Raw genomic sequence first — 16189 nt, 5'->3', positions numbered from 1 at the left:
GTGGGTAAGCCTGCAGTCATAAAGAATGCTTTCTTTTTTCCGTTAGTAACATTTCTACTTAAAAGCATATATTTGTGCCCAAGGAATCCAAGCTGGTAGCATTTCACATCACTTTCACATCACTTTTTTCAGTAGTACAGAGTACACATCACTATACATACAAGGATAACACCAAAATCTCCCTTTGTTCAACAAGTGTCTCCTCTCTTTCTCTCTCTCTCCTCTCTCTATGCCCTTACATATCAACATAATGAAAAGATTTATTCAGTAATCATATTTCTGGTGCTGTAAAATATTTAATTTTTATTTCCTTAAATATTGTCATAATATGACATTGTTTCTTTTTACCTGCACTGTCTTATGATACTGCCCTATTTTAGGTAAAAGTTGTCTTTTGTTTCAATGAGTCCACATAAGATGAGAAACAAGCAACGAATTGGGCTGCCCTGCAGCCTCTAGGAAGCCACTGGGTCTATCCGGGATGGTAACTTGGAACCAAATCCAAGCACTGAATGAACACGTGGATTTGGTTCTGAGTTGCCATCCTGTATAGACCAACCTGGTGGAGCATTCACTCCACCCCTCTGACCTTCAGTGTCAACACTGAACAAGTAGATATAATATTGTCTTCTTAGCAGGTTCAAAGAGGATTAAATGAGATGACATACATAAAATGGGTAGTGCAATGCTTGGTTCACTGGATATAAAAGGTAATATTATTTTTATATTATTGAGATTACTTATGTGTTTGGGTAACAGTGACAAATTATACGTGCCTGGAGGGTAGCATGCTAAAGCAATGCACTGCAGTACAAGATAAAGACTAGAAAGAGCTGGATTTTTAAAATTGGTTTTATTTTATTCATAATATGAGTGGTTTCTATCTTCTGATTTTTCTCTCTCCCTCCCACTTATGTTAGATAAAATAGTGCTTAATCTCGTGATGATGCAAAAGTGGCTTCCCTATTCAGGCAAACATGAAGAGAAGGCAGCCTGTTATATGCCAGGCTAATACTAGTCACTTTCGCTCATCACATACTGTCCATCTGTCTTAGTCCATTCAGGCTGCTACAACTAAACAAAGGAGTGGCTCATAAACAACAGAAATTTCGTTCTCATAGTTCTGGAGGCTGGAGGTCCAAGATCAAGGTGCTGGCAGATGTGGTGTCTGGTGAGGGCTGTCCCTGGTTCATAGATGGCAGCTTCTCACAGTGTCCTCACACGGTGGAAGGAGCAAGACAGCTCTCTAGGGCTCCATTTATGAAGGCACTAACTCCATTTATGAGGGTTCTACCCTCATGATCTAGTCACCTTCCAAAGTCCTCATCTACTTCACCTTGAGTATTAGGATTCCACATCTGTATTTGTTGTCATGGGAGACAAATATCTAGACCACAGCATTATCATATTATCTATGGCACTATATTGCATTTATTCTGTTATGTGTCTGACGTTCCCTCAGTGTACGTTGAATCTCTCAAGGTATGGATCTTGTTCTATTACTTTCTGCATTTCCTGCACCTATACCTATGTTCATTCAGGCCAATGATTGAACTAAATTCACCATTTGGCTGAAGTTTATCTATAGCTTTTGTTTGTTTATTGTTTTTTATTTTTGTTTTTGTTTTCCATTGGGCACCATCTATTATGCTTGGGCAATACCCATCTCTTACTAGTTGTTAAATAGTATAAATATTGATAGTGGTTAGGGATTGAATGAATATAGTTTATCCTCACAGTACTCATGAAGTTAATATTACTCAATGTGCATGTAAGAGGAAATTGATGTTCAGACAGGACTTTTGCAACTTCCACATTCTTTCAGAGTGTGGAAGGGGGCCAGGATTTAAAATCTGTTTTGTCTAGTCCAAAGTCCAAATGCTCTATTTTTTGTTGCCAGCTATGAATCTTTAATTATTTAAACAGTCTGGTATTGAATACTTAGGATATTTTATAATTCAAGTCTTATTTTAAAACTTTACATCAGATAGGCAAGAAAAGCCAGATGGATCTGTGCATAGAGCCTAGTTCATATCTTACAACCTGCCAGTCATGCAAGAGCAAAACATTCAAGGTGATTTCAGGCAAAATGTATCCTAATCTACTAAGTGTAAGGCATTTATATATAAAAAGAAAATCAAACTCAATAAAATAAACAGAGTCAACCCTCACCCCTTTAAAAATCCTGTACTTAAATATTTGCATGTGTACAGAATGAAAAACACAAGCTTGATGAATATTTTATATGGTTTGTTGGCTAGATTTAATGTTTACATCACCCCAGAATGCATAGATTGAAGCCCTAACCCCTAGAGTGGCTGTATTTGGGGCGGACCTTCTAAAGGAGTGCTTATAGGTGGGGCAATGTGGCAAAACCCCATCTCTACCAAAAGTACAAATTATTAGCCTGGTGTGATGGCATGCACCTGTAGTCCCAGCTACTCACATGACTGAGGTGGAAGGATTGCTTGAGCCTGGGAGGCAGAAGTTGCAGTGAGCCAAGATTCCATCACTGCCCTCCAGCCTGGATGACAGGGTGAGACCCCATCTCAAAAGAAAAATAAAAGTAATTAACATGAAATGAGGTCATAAGGGTGGGGCTCTTATCCAATAGGATTAGCATACCTATTTAGAAGGGACACCAGAGAGTTCTGTGCCAAGGAAAAGCCACATGAGAGCATAGCAAGAAGGCAACAGTCTGACAGCTCAGAAGAATCCTCACCAGAAACTGAAAACAACCCTGCTGGCACCTTGATCTTGCACTTGCAATCACCACAACTATGAGAAAATCGAGTTATATTATTGAAGCTACCCTGTCTGTAGTATTTTGTTATGGCAGCCAGAGCTGACTAATACACAGTTAGGACAGCTTCTTCCAAAGGAAGCCTGGTTGAATTGACCAAACCAACTTTAGTCAACACAGATACTGGCTAAGAATGGGTAGTTACCAGATTGCATATGCTTATTCTTTAAAATAAATATTGCCAATCAGCACATATTAATGGGACCCAACTTTGTCCAATCAATCCTGTAAGAAGAGAGTATAAAAATGTTTTTGAGACTATGCCAGCCTCAGTTGAAATTTTCAACATGTTTATGGGTAAATAAATTCTATTTAGTTCTCATCTTCTTTGTAAAAATCGCAGGAGTGGATAAGAAGGCCTCCAAGATCTTCTTCGTGTATGGGACTTTTGGGGGTACTTATTCTTCTCCATTTTGTAAGGAATTGAGGTACTCAATACTATTGAAAAGTGTAAGGCAATTTGAATTTCTACCTACTTTCAATAAAGGCAGAAGGTCTGGGGATGGCCTTCAGCATCCACACTTTTCATAGTTCCCCAGGTTATTATAATGTGCTGTCAAGGTCCTCAACTTCACTAGAAACTCCCTGCCTCCTAAGAACACTATGTTCTTTCTACTCGTAGGCCTTCGCTGGAGTGTGCTCCCTCTCTGTTTGCAATAGAGAATTATTTTTCATCCTCCAAATTTCTTTTTTGACACCTTTACCACATATTTCAGGCAGAATTTGATTTCTCTTCCCTAACCTAAAGAAGCAATTCATGGTTGAGATCCAGCACCAGCCTCACAGATGTTAGAGAACATGCTGCATCTCTCTTCCATGCTCAGCCCCATCATAGAAGAGCTCTGCACACGTCAAATGTTAGCAAGTAAATAGTTTATTTGGCTTTAGATAAATTCGTTCAGCTCTCTCAATCTGTTGACTCATCCATGAACAGCTCTTGCAATTCTGACATCATCTAGAAATTTAACATAAATAAATTTTTGTGTCTGAACATAAAAGCATATGATACAAAAACTCCTAATGCACTTTTAGAGAATCGTTCAATTAAAAAGTTGTTAAAATGCACACACTTTACAACAGAAGAAATTCAAATCTGCCTTGGTCCTGACAGAAAGAGGATGCTGAGGGACACTTGCAATTAAGTGGTGGCTGTCAGACAAAGCCAAGAGGGTCATGAGCAGTTGAGCTGTGTACACCGTGACGGTCAGGTGAGAAGTCCACAGGGAAAGAGCTGGCTAGAGTTGGGTTGTCCTCATCTTATCTCCCATCAAGTCCGGCTCAGTTGCAGTAAAGAACACATACTGTCTATAACTATTTAACTATCCTTATATATTCTTGACCACAAACTAAAAGTCAAGTCATTTAAGATACAAATATTGTTAATGAGATAAGCAGGAAACGAGGAACTCTACAAAGCCATTCACATTTACCATAATGCATTCTGCCGATTAAAAAGCCCTAAAAAACTTGTTAGTGTATTCTTTATTGTATCTGAATTTTTAATTTATCTTAGACTTTCTTTTTTGCTTTCTGGTGATCAAGAAAACCTAGGAAATGTATCTGTGATGATACTGAGGAGAGTTTTCCCAACCATAAGCTGTCAGGGCTGAGAGCAATTGGAGTACGTATGTGGTACACGCCTTTACTTCACAGATAGGTGACTTGAAGCTTTGAGAGAGAAAATAATTATTCAAGGTTTTAACCAATGATTCCTTGATCAATGTTCTTCTGAGTACAATGGCATCTATGGAAAGTTCTTTTCCATCCAAAGAGGGTCTCTGTCTTGCAACTATTCCCTAAACGCTTAGAGAAGGAGCTGTAAGTTCTCAGTCCCTAGTCTGAGTTTGTGATTCCTACATTCTGTCTTCTCTAACCACAGTTTTAGGCAAATCAGAACAGTTGCTCGCCCTAGGAGAGAGAGATAATTGGTGAACAGTATTACTGCCTGCTACAGCCACCATGTAAGATACATAAGCTTTCAGAGTCTCAATAACTTTGTGCAAAAACGGGAATAATACTGGCCTCAAAAGCTGATTGTGATGTGTGAATGATGTCATATTGTGTTATCTAACTAAGAGGAATGAGGAGAGGGGATTGATTTGTTCTAAAGAAATGGCTCGCAGGATTGTGGAGTCTGGTAAGTCTGAAACTTGCAGAAGAGGCTGAAAGGCTAGAAATTCTAACAAGAGTTGATATTTTTGATGCTGCAGTCTTGAGTTTCAAGGCAGCCTGGAGGCAGAATTTCCTCCTTGTCCAAGGACCTCTTTCTTTTCTCTTAAGGCCCTCAACTGACTGGGTGAGGCCCACTCACATTATTAAGGCAGGAGGTTAATCCACTTTATTAATGCACTGATTTAAATGTTAATTACATCTAAAAATCACTTAGCAGCAACATCTAGTCTGGTGTTTTACCAAACAACTGGACACAGCACCTTAGCCAAGTTGACACATAATTAACCATGACACATATTCTTGGCATAGTGTGAGCCTCTAGTAGGTGTCAAGTAAATGTTAGAACGTTTCCTTGACTTTCTTTTCAAAGCATTTATGAGTTTCTTTTATTACAGGAGATGCTAATTTAAAACAATGAAAATTATCAAACAAAATTTGTGTGATACTTTATAACACAAAAATTCTTCTGGGTTATTGTGGTTATTTGATAGGCCATTTTCTTAAACACAATTAACTATATGATTAATAAACATTAATCATATAGTTAATTGTATGTTTACATATGAAAGGTATGTTTAATAAGCATTGATTAAATACTTGTTACATGCTTAGAGCACATCAGGGCACTAAAGCTGTAAATAAGAAGGCAGGGCCCAGTATCATCAGATATCCCCAAATCTAGTGAAGGATTGGAAGTATATTTATCATTAATTGGGACGACTCTTGTAATAGCATATGTGCAAGGCAGCATACAAATACTGTAGAGAGAGAAACTGATTGTGCCAGGAGGCTCAGAAAATAGTTCCAAGGACACGTGACTTTTATGCTGGCAGGCAGGGCTTTAAAAGCAGACTAAGCATAGCACATTGCACCACCCAAAGCAGGAAGATCTGAAACAGCATTCAGGGTATAGTCAAGTGATGGCAAGACACTCACAGGGCCTTCAGAGCAGAGTGAACAGAATGTTACCTTTCAAAATAACACTGGACCCTCTCATTCATCTCTCTACAAGTCTGCTGGGCTTGCCTCTTTATGCTGAAATTAAGCCTCTTAGCGGGGCCTGAAGTTCCTTCACAAATGGGGTCCTTTGAACATTCCTGTAATTATCTCTGAGTCTTTCTGTGCATAATATGCCTGCCCAGCACTGCATGCTAATGATTCTTCCCATAGTACCTTCAGCTCATCCCTGTTTCTCATCAGACAAAACCCACATGTACTTCAATGCTCAGATTGTGTGAAATCTTCCTTGAACAGTTCTCTATTCTCTAAACAAACAATTATTTTCTCCTCTGATCTACCATATGACTCCAGACATATTTCTATTATAGCTTATAATACTCTGTAATGTAATTTTTTTTTGAGACAGAGTCTTGTCTGTCACCCAGCCTAGAGTACAGTGGCATGATCACAGCTCCCTGCAGCCTCAACCTCCCAGGCTCAAGCTACCTTTGTGCTTCAGCCTCCTGAGTAGCTGGGACTATAGGCACATGCTACCACATCCAGCTAATTTTTTTTCTTAATTTTTATTTTTGTGAAGACAGGGTCTTGCCATGTTTCCCAGGCTAATCGTGAACTCTTGGGCTCAAGTGATCCTCCCATCTTGGCCTCCCAAAGTGCTAGGATTAAAGGCATGAGCCACCATGCCTAGCCCTGTAATGTTATTGTTTATGCATGCCTATTTCTTGGCCACATAGGATTAGAGCATTTTCAGGGAGGTAGTTGTGTTTTATGCACTATTGCATAGTAAGACCAAACCTTGTGGCCAGCACTACCTGGAAGATCAGTATATGCTGATGGAATTAATAAATTTCAAATAAAACCAGGTGCTAAACACATAGCTATTGTTGAATAGAAGCAAATGCATTGCCAGTTAAGTTAAATATTTTAGAATTAGTATTTTTTCGTGATGTCAATGTCATAACTGGTAATGATGCTGAAAAAGACAAATGTGTTGAAATATTTTTCTGTGGGTTTGAAACAAATTGCCTGTCTTCTATTATGCAAATCCAGAACGTTGAGTCACAAACAATGGATCATTGCCCTTCAGATTAATGAAAAGAAAGATGAAAATAAACTTAGCTCTAGTTTAAAGCACTTGAAAAGCGATGCCTCAAACAAATACAACTATAGCATAAACTGAGAAGGACCAGGAAAGTATTCTTTTTAAAATTTCCCTTTATTTCTGCAGCAAAATTTATTTCTTTTAAAAATAGTTATTCTTTGGCCTGGTGCAGTGGCTCATGCTTGTAATCCCAGCACTTTGGGAGGCTAAAGCGGGTGGATCACGAGGTCAGGAGATAGACACCATCCTGGCTAACATGTCAAATCCCGTCTCTACTAAAAATACAAATAATTAACCAGGCATGGTGGTGGACACCTGTAGTCCCAGCTACTCGGAAGGCTGAGGCAGGAGAATCCCTTGAACCCAGAAGGCGGAGGTTGCAGTGAGCCGAGATCATGCCACTGCGCTCCAGCCTGGGCAAAAGAACAAGACTCCATCTCAAAATAAAAAAAAAAGTTATTCTTCAATTATTCTACATACTAGTAGAATCATTCTACACACTAGTAATTCAATCATTCTACATACTAGTCCCAGAGGGATCTTTACAGAAGGCAAATCAAATCATATCATGTCTTTGCTCAAAAGCATTCAGGGGTTCCCCAGTATCAATTGATTGAAATTGAAACCATCTGACTAACCCACTGTCTGATGTCAATAATATAAAAAATATTTATTTACATTATTTGTTTATTACATAAATATAAATATATAATTATGATTTAAAATAATAGTATAAATTATCCTTTAAAAATTATTTCACTTTATTTCTGGAGTAGATTTGCTATAGAATTGCCTTTTTTTCTATTTTTGACTTTTTATTTTTTTTTCCAAAAACAGCTTTTGGTTTATTGAATTTTTTATCCTTTTGTTTTTTCTCACATGAATTTTTACTCATATCTTTATCATTTACTGACTCTGTATTCTTTAGGTTTTATCTTTTTTTTCTAGCACTTATAATTTTTGCTATTAAACTATATAATATATACAGAGAAGTGCTTAATTTATAGGTTTGATGCAGTTTTTAAAAATGAAGACATGCATGTAACCACTACACGGACTGGGAAATAGAATGATACCATCACCAGCCCCAGAAATCCTGCCTGCACCTCTTTTCAACCCTTCTTTTGCCTCCTTTATAAAGGTAATCACCACTGTGACCTCTAGCAACACAAGTTAGATTTGTCTATTTTTGTAAGATGTTTTGATGGAATCATAGAATATTTACTGTCCTGCATCTGGCTTTTAAAATTCAATATTATGTTGAGATTTAAACCCATGTTGTTGGAGATATATATATATATATATATGTGTGTGTGTGTGTGTGTGTGTGTGTGTGTGTGTGTGTGTCTGTGTGTGTGTATTATATATATACACACACACACATATATATGTATAAACATACAGTTTATTTAGTTTATTGATATATAATATACCTTTTGGTGAATAATAAATATATTGTGATTTCTTTTTCTGTTCTATTTTAATAAAAATTCCCGTTTCTCAATATTAGAAACCAATGTTGCTATAAATATTCCTGCACTTGACTTTTTGTAGCTTGTTGGTGTGAATTTCTGTTGGATATATACCTAGAAGTAGAAACGTTGAGCCATAATTTAGGTCTATGCAGACACTGCTAAACAGTTTTCCAGAATGAAATGGACGTTTCAATTGTTTCACATACTCAATAATCCTTGCTTTGGTTTGACTTTGTTAAGTGTTGTCCATTCCTGTGGTGGGTAGTGATATTTTATTTGGTCTGAGTTTGCATGCTTCTGATGGATCCTTTATTGAGCATCTTTTTCATCTTTATTGCCTTTTCTTTCTTGAAGTACCTTCAAGTTTTTAAATCAACTTTCCTATTGGATTCTTTATCTTTTACTTATCAATTTGTAGCCTTTGTTTATATATACTGGATCAGATTTTTATCAAATATATACCTTATAAATATCTTCTCTCTCCCAATGGCTTTCCTTTTTGTCCTCTTCACAATGTTTATTGATGTGAACCAATGTTCTTAATTTTAGTGCAATCTAATTTTTTAGTTTTCTCTTACAAAATTATTGACTTTTATATCCTATTTAAGAACTCCTTCAGACAAGACCCTCAGTCACAACCACTACTAAGTTTCCTTACTCTGCTGCCTTGAAATTGGAGAGGAAATATAAACCCTAAGATCACCCTAAAACTGTGGTGGGCATCCTGGGAGTGCCAATTTGTAATCTATAGCCATGACTTCAATGGAAGAGGAGCCCTCACCTTCAGAGCATTGAGAGGAAACATGGCTGCAACTGTAAGGAAATACAGGGGAGCCACACAACTGAGCAAGAGACTACCAACTACCCAGTACACACATAAGTGCCACCTACTGGATCACACCACAAAGCTCAACACGAAAAATATTTTGCTAACATACCTTGCTATGAAAGGACAAAAGACAAAAGCTAGCTACAAATAAAGACCCTACACATACCTTCCGCCCTGTGAAAATATTCAGAACAGAAGGCTATTGACCGTACTGGAGCTACACAGCAGATAAAGGAACACCCACATGCAGAGGTGAGAGAAACAACATAAGAACTCTGGCAATTCAAATGGCCAGAGTGTCTTATGTCTTCTGCTAGTTTTCCAATAAGTGTTCTTAACTAGGCTGAGTTGGCTGGAATGACAGAAATAAAAGTCAGATTATGAATGGGAACAAAGAATCATTGAGAATCAGGAGAATGGCAAAACCCAATCCAAGGAAAATAAGAATCACAATAAAAGATACAGAAGCTGACAGAAAAGATAGCCCATATATAAAAGATAGCAAGAGCCTAACCGATCTGACAGACTTGGAAAACACTCTGTAGGAATTTTATAATGAAATCGTAAGTATTGACTAAGCTGAAAAAATAATCTCAGAACTTGAAGACTGTCTCTCTGAAATAAGAGAGTCAGACAAAAATAAAGAAAAAAGGAATAAAAAGGAACAAATAAAATCTCCAAAAATATGGAATTCTGTAAAGAGTCTAAATCTACAAATCACTAGCATCCCTGAAAGGAATGGAGGAGAAAGCAAATAACTTGGAAAACGTATTTTAGGATATTGTCCATGAAAACTTCCCCAATCTTACAAGAGAGACCAACAGTCAAATTCAGGAAATACAGAGAGCCCCTGCAAGATTCTACACAAAAGACCTGCTCTTGAATGACTTTTGGGTAAACAATAAAATTAAAGCAGAAATCAAGACGTTCTTTGAAACTAATGATAATGTATCAGAATTTCTGGGACACAGCTAAGGCAATGTTAAGAGGAAATTTTGTAGCATTAAATGCCCATATTAAAAAGTTAGAAAGATCTCAAATTAGCAACCTAATGTCACAACTGAAAGAACCAAAGAAGAAAGAGTAAATCAACCTGAAAGCTAGCAGAAGACAAGAAATAATCTAAAGCACAGCTGAACTAAAGTAAATCAAGACACAAAAAAACATTCAAAAGTTTAATAAATCCATGAATTTGTTGTTTGAAAAAATTAATAAGATAGGCCACTACCTAGGTTGATAAGGAAGAAAAGAGAGAAGATCCAAATACACATATTTAGAAATGACAAAGGGGGTGTTATCACTGACCCTACAGAAATAAAAATAACCATCAGAAACCACTATGAACATCTCTACACACACAAACTTAAAAAACAAAGAGATGGATATATTCCTAGACACCTATACCCTCCCAAGACTAAACCAGGAAGAAACTGACTCCCTGAAAAGACTAATAATTAGCTCTTAAAATTAAACCTGCCAACCTAGAAAAAGTCCAGGACCAGATGAATTCACAGCCAAGTTCTACTAGATATACAAAGAAGATCTGGTATCATTCCTATTAAAACTATTCTAAAAAATTTCAGATGAGGAACTCCTCTCCATCTTGTTCTATGAGGCTAGCATCATACAGATACTAAAACCTGGACGAGGCACACGAGCAATAAAATATAAAACTTCAGGCCAATATTCTTAATAAACATTGATGCAAAAACCCGCAACAAAATATTGGCAAACAGAATTCATCAGGACGTCAAAAAGCTAATCTACCATGATCATGTAGTCTTCATCCCTAGAAGCAAGATCAGTTTGACATCTGCAAATCAATAAATGAGATTCATCACATGAACAGAATAATGTTGAAAATCGCATGATTATTTCTACAGATGCAGAAAAGTATTTTGAAAAAAATCAATGTGTTTTCATGTTAAAAACTCTTAATAAACTAGGTATTGAAGGAACACATTTAAAATAATGAGAACCATCTATGACAAACCCACAACCAACATCATACTGAATGAGGAAAAGCTCAAAGCATTCACCTTGAAAACCAGCATAAGACAAAGATGGCCTCTCTCACCATTCTATTCAACATAGTCTCTTGACCGATTAATCAAGAGAAAAAAATAAAAAGCATAGAAATAGAAAGTCAAACAGGGATAGTTTGATTTTCTCTCTTCCTATTTGTAAGAGATTCTATGACAATATGATTCTATATCTAGAAAACCCCATAGTTTTTACCCAAAAGCTCCTTCAGCTAATAAACAATTTCAGCAAGTTTTAGGATACAGAATCAATGTACACAAATCACTAACATTTCTATACCCAACAACAGCCAAGCTGAGAGCCAAATCGGGAAAGCAATTTCATTCATAGTTGCAACAAAATAATAAAATACCTAGGAATATAGCTAATCAGAAAGGTGAAAGATCTCTACAGTGAGGATTACAAAACACTGCTCGAAGAAGTCACAGATGACCCAAACAGATGGTAAAACATTCCATGCTCACGAACAGAAAAAATGAGCATTATTAAAATGGCCATACTGCCCAAAGCAATTTACAGATCCAGTAATATTCCAATCAAACTACCAATGTCATTCAGCACAGAACAACACATTCAAGCTTATGTCCAAGGCATTTGAGGTCAGGGCATGGAAAAATACTGAGGCACTCTGTGTGTGTTGTTTGTGCATGAGACTGTAACTCCTTGACCCTGAAAACAGGACAAGGAGTGGGGTGTGTGATAAGGAACACTGAAAACAGCCTGCTGAGAATGTGGTTTGATTGCTTTTACAATGTCATATGTGTCTCAGGACCTGGCTTCAAAAAGCAATCTGGTGGATGTTTGTCGTTTAACAAGCTCTTTCAATAAATACTTGGCGGAGGGGTCTTGGAGCAGCACTCTCTCAGAAGAGTTGCTCCCCGCCCTTCTCAGCTGGAATTGTCTGAGTACTCATTCTTGGCATTTACTGCAAGCTATCAGCTGCAAGAACTAGAAACAACTTTTAAAAAATTCATATGGAGCCAGAAAGCCTGAATAGCTGAGGTAATCCTAAGCAAAAAGAACAAAGCTGGAGGCATTACCTGACCTCAAACTATATACAGGATTATGGTAACCAAAACAGCATGGTACTAGCACAGTAACAGACACATAGACCAATGGAACTAAGACAGAGCCCAGAAATAAGGTAACACCTACAAACATCTGATCTTCAACAAAGCTGACAAAAACAAGCAAAGGGCGAGGAGTCCCTATTCAATAAATAGTGCTGTGATAACTGGCTATTTATATGCAGAAGATTGAAAGTGGACTCCTTTTTTATACCATACACAAAAATCAACTCAAAATGTATTAAATAATTAAATGTAAAACTCAAAATTATAAAAATTCTGGAAGACAACCTAGGGAATGCCATTCTGGATGTGGGAACAGGCAAGTATTTCATGACAGGGATGCCAAAAGCAATTGCAACAAAAGCAAAAATTGACGAACAGGATCTAATTAACTTAAGAGCTTCTATACAGGAAAAAAAAATCGACAGAATAAACAGACAACCTACAGAATGAGAGAAAATATTTGCAAACTGTGATCTGACAAAGGTCTAATAGCCAGCATCTATAAGGAGCTTAAATTTACAAGAAAAAAAAGACAACCCCGTTGAGAAATGAGCAAAAGATATGAACACTTCAAAAGAAGACATACATGCAACCAAAAGGCATATGGAAAAAAAACTCAATATCACTGATTATTAGAAAGTGCAAATATAACCACAATGAGATACCATCTCACACCGCTCAGAATGGCTATTATTAAAAAGGAAAAGAAAAATAACAGATGCTTTAAGATTGTGGAGAAAAGGAAATGCTTATACACTATTGTTGAGAGTGTAAATTAGTTCAACCATTGTGGAAAGCAGTGTGGTGATTCCTGAAAGAGCTAAAAGCAGAACTACCATTTAACCCACCAATTCCATTAATTGGTATACACCCAAAGGAATATAAATCATTCTACCACAAAGACACATGCACTCAGATGCTCATTGCAGCCCTATTCACAATGGCAAAGACATGGAATCAGCCTAAATGCCCATCATTCACAGATTGGATAAAGGAAGTGTGGTGCATATACACCGTGGAATACTATGCAGCCATAAAAAACAATAAGGCAAATTAACTCATGTAGTTTTGAAAGCTGAGGAGTCCCCAGATCTGCAGTTGGTAAGCTGGAGACCCAGGAGAGCCAATCACGTAGTTCCAGTCTGAGAGCTGGAAGACGCAGGAAGAGCTGATGTTTCAGTTCTAGTCTGAAGATCAAAAAATAACTTATGTCTCAATTCAAGACAATAAAGCAGGAGCGTTCCCTACTACCCTTGGAAGGGTCAAACTCTTTATTCTATTGAGGCTGTCAACTAATCGAATGAGGCCTACCCACATGACAGAAGGCAATCAGTTGTATTCAGTCTAGCAATTCAAATGTCGACCTCATCTAAAACACCCCCTCACAGATGTAGCCAGAAAACTGACAAAGTGTCTGGGCACCCTATGGACCACTCTAGTGGACACATAAAAATAGCCATCACAGTTGTGCATCTAATAACAGAATTTAAAACTTTATAAAGCAAAATACAATAATATTAAGTTAAAAATATACATATTCATAATTATAATTGAGGTTTTATTACCCTCTTGTCAGTATTTGGTATAATAAATAGACAAAACTTCAGTACAATCATCCAGTTAATTTTTTACTTTTGATAATGCACTTTTCAATTCTAGATCTTCCATTTGGTTCTTTTTTACAGTTTTCATTTCTCTGCTGAGATCCTCCATCTATTTTCTCATATGTCCATCCTTTTCTTGGACATAATTTCAATAGCTATTTTAAAGTTATTGTCTACTAATTTAATCATCTGAATCACCTCTGTGACTGTTTCTATTGACAATTTTATGTCTTGATATAGGTCACATTTTTCTTCTTCCTTGGATTTCTAATGTATATTTTTAATTGTATGCTGGACATCTTGAACATGTGATCCAGGATGATGTTCCAATAATGGCGTTTTTTATATGAGAATCATAAAGTTTCAGATATTTGCTCAAACTCTCATAACAAAGATGCCTCAGATACCAACTTCACACTCAGGTCTTTTTACCTTTTCACCAAAGTAGTGGCCCTTAAGGATATGATTGTACTGGCTAATCTGTTAACATATGCCCTATATTGTTATTGGAAGAATAAACACTGATAATATATATGTTCCCAAGTGGTTGTAATAATTAAGTGACTTTCTTCCTAAATATTTCTTTCAGTAGGTCCTCTAGACAAAGGGAGAAATATCGTAAAAGGCTAAAAAGTTGGGAGAGATGTCAATATGAGAAGGATTTTTCCAAAGAGAGCAGGAAAAAGGCCAATTTGAAGAGACCTAGTTTTACAGGAACTTGAATTCCTGTCTTGTATTTCTACTGACACTTACTAAAACTTCAGGAACTTAATTCTCTTTATTTTGCACCCCAATTCCCTTAGTGATAAAAATTTGGAATAATAGGCCGGGCATGGTGGCTCACGCCTGTAATCCCAGCACTTTGGGAGGCGGAGGTGGGTGGATCACGAGGTCAAGAGATCGAGACCATCCTGGTCAACATGATGAAACCCCGTCTCTACTAAAAATACAAAAAATCAGCTGGGCATGGTGGCGCGTGCCTGTAGTCCCAGCTACTCGGGAGGCTGAGGCAGGAGAATTGCCTGAACCCAGGAGGCGGAGGTTGCGGTGAGCCGAGATCACACCATTGCGCTCCAGCCTGGGTAACAAGAGCGAAACTCCGTCTCAAAAAAAAAAAAAAATTTGGAATAATAATACTGACCTCATAGGATTATTTTAAGGATGAAATAAGATTAACGGCATCATAATTTGGGGTTCATGGTAAATACTTGACAAAAATTTGTTGAATTCTAATATAAGACTGTTACTAAGGGTACTGAAAACAAAATACTGAGGCTTTGAGTTTAAATAAAAGGATTCTCTGATAGCTGGTGATATGGTACGTTTTTGAGTCTTACTTTTCTCATTTATAAAATACGGATAACATCAACTATCACATGGGGAAATAGGACAGATTAACTGAAATGATAATGTAATATGACCATCCCAGTGCCTGCTATAAAACTTCCGTGTAATTAATATGAAAAATTTTTGCTTCACATTATTTTTTATGTGCTCTTATACAGATGCATTATGTTCTCATTTTCTAAAGGTTTAGGGCAAAAAAATAAAAAAGCTCACACTGTTTCATTTAATTCATCCTCCCCTACATTCCTTACTACTATACCCTCCCTCCCAGCAATTTTCCTTTCTCTATTTTCTTTCTGCTTTAAGCTCAAGTGGATTAACTACTTCTGAGTATTAGAGACTGAGTTGATTCCTCCCAAAGAAATCTTATCACAGATGGTTGGGAGCCACGCTGATTAGAATGCTAACTGTTGCAGCACTAGGACACGTTTAGAGGTGAGAAAGATAAAAATATTTCTTAAGCTAAAGATTTCCCAGAAGCAATAGAAAAAGTCTAAATCAAGGTTGGAAAATGAATACATTATCTATTTGATGTTTACCCATTGGCAGGTCTTATAAGTTAAGAAGAAAGTAATATCTTTCAGGAGGTTCACATTTAAAATCAGCGATGAAGAACATCTGATGGCATTGAGTGTTTGGGTTAGATAAGCTCCCGAAAGCCTAGTTCTCAAAGTCAAAGATTTTATATTTCCACTAGTTTTTTTTCGACCATTCTACCAGTGGGATAAAATGTGTGCTGGATTAATGTTTTGAACAGCTGCTTATTAACTTTGCAACCTTG

At 37.0% G+C, this 16189-nt stretch overlaps 1 long non-coding RNA gene across 1 annotated transcript; it reads left to right on the top strand.

The window, feature by feature from the left end:
• Positions 1-624: 624 nt before the first annotated feature.
• Positions 625-15844, top strand: LOC116529605. Its single transcript, XR_004259563.1, has 2 exons — positions 625-710; positions 15715-15844. It is a non-coding gene; the product is annotated as an uncharacterized LOC116529605 (long non-coding RNA).
• The last annotated feature ends 345 nt before the right edge of the window (positions 15845-16189 follow it).

The sequence above is a fragment of the Sapajus apella genome, unplaced genomic scaffold (assembly GCF_009761245.1).
Source record: "Sapajus apella isolate SASKATOON/1434 unplaced genomic scaffold, GSC_monkey_1.0 scaffold3, whole genome shotgun sequence".
Classification (NCBI taxonomy): Eukaryota; Metazoa; Chordata; class Mammalia; order Primates; family Cebidae; genus Sapajus; species Sapajus apella.
Note: the sequence above shows the minus strand (reverse complement) of the source record. Positions and strands in the feature narration are given on the sequence as shown.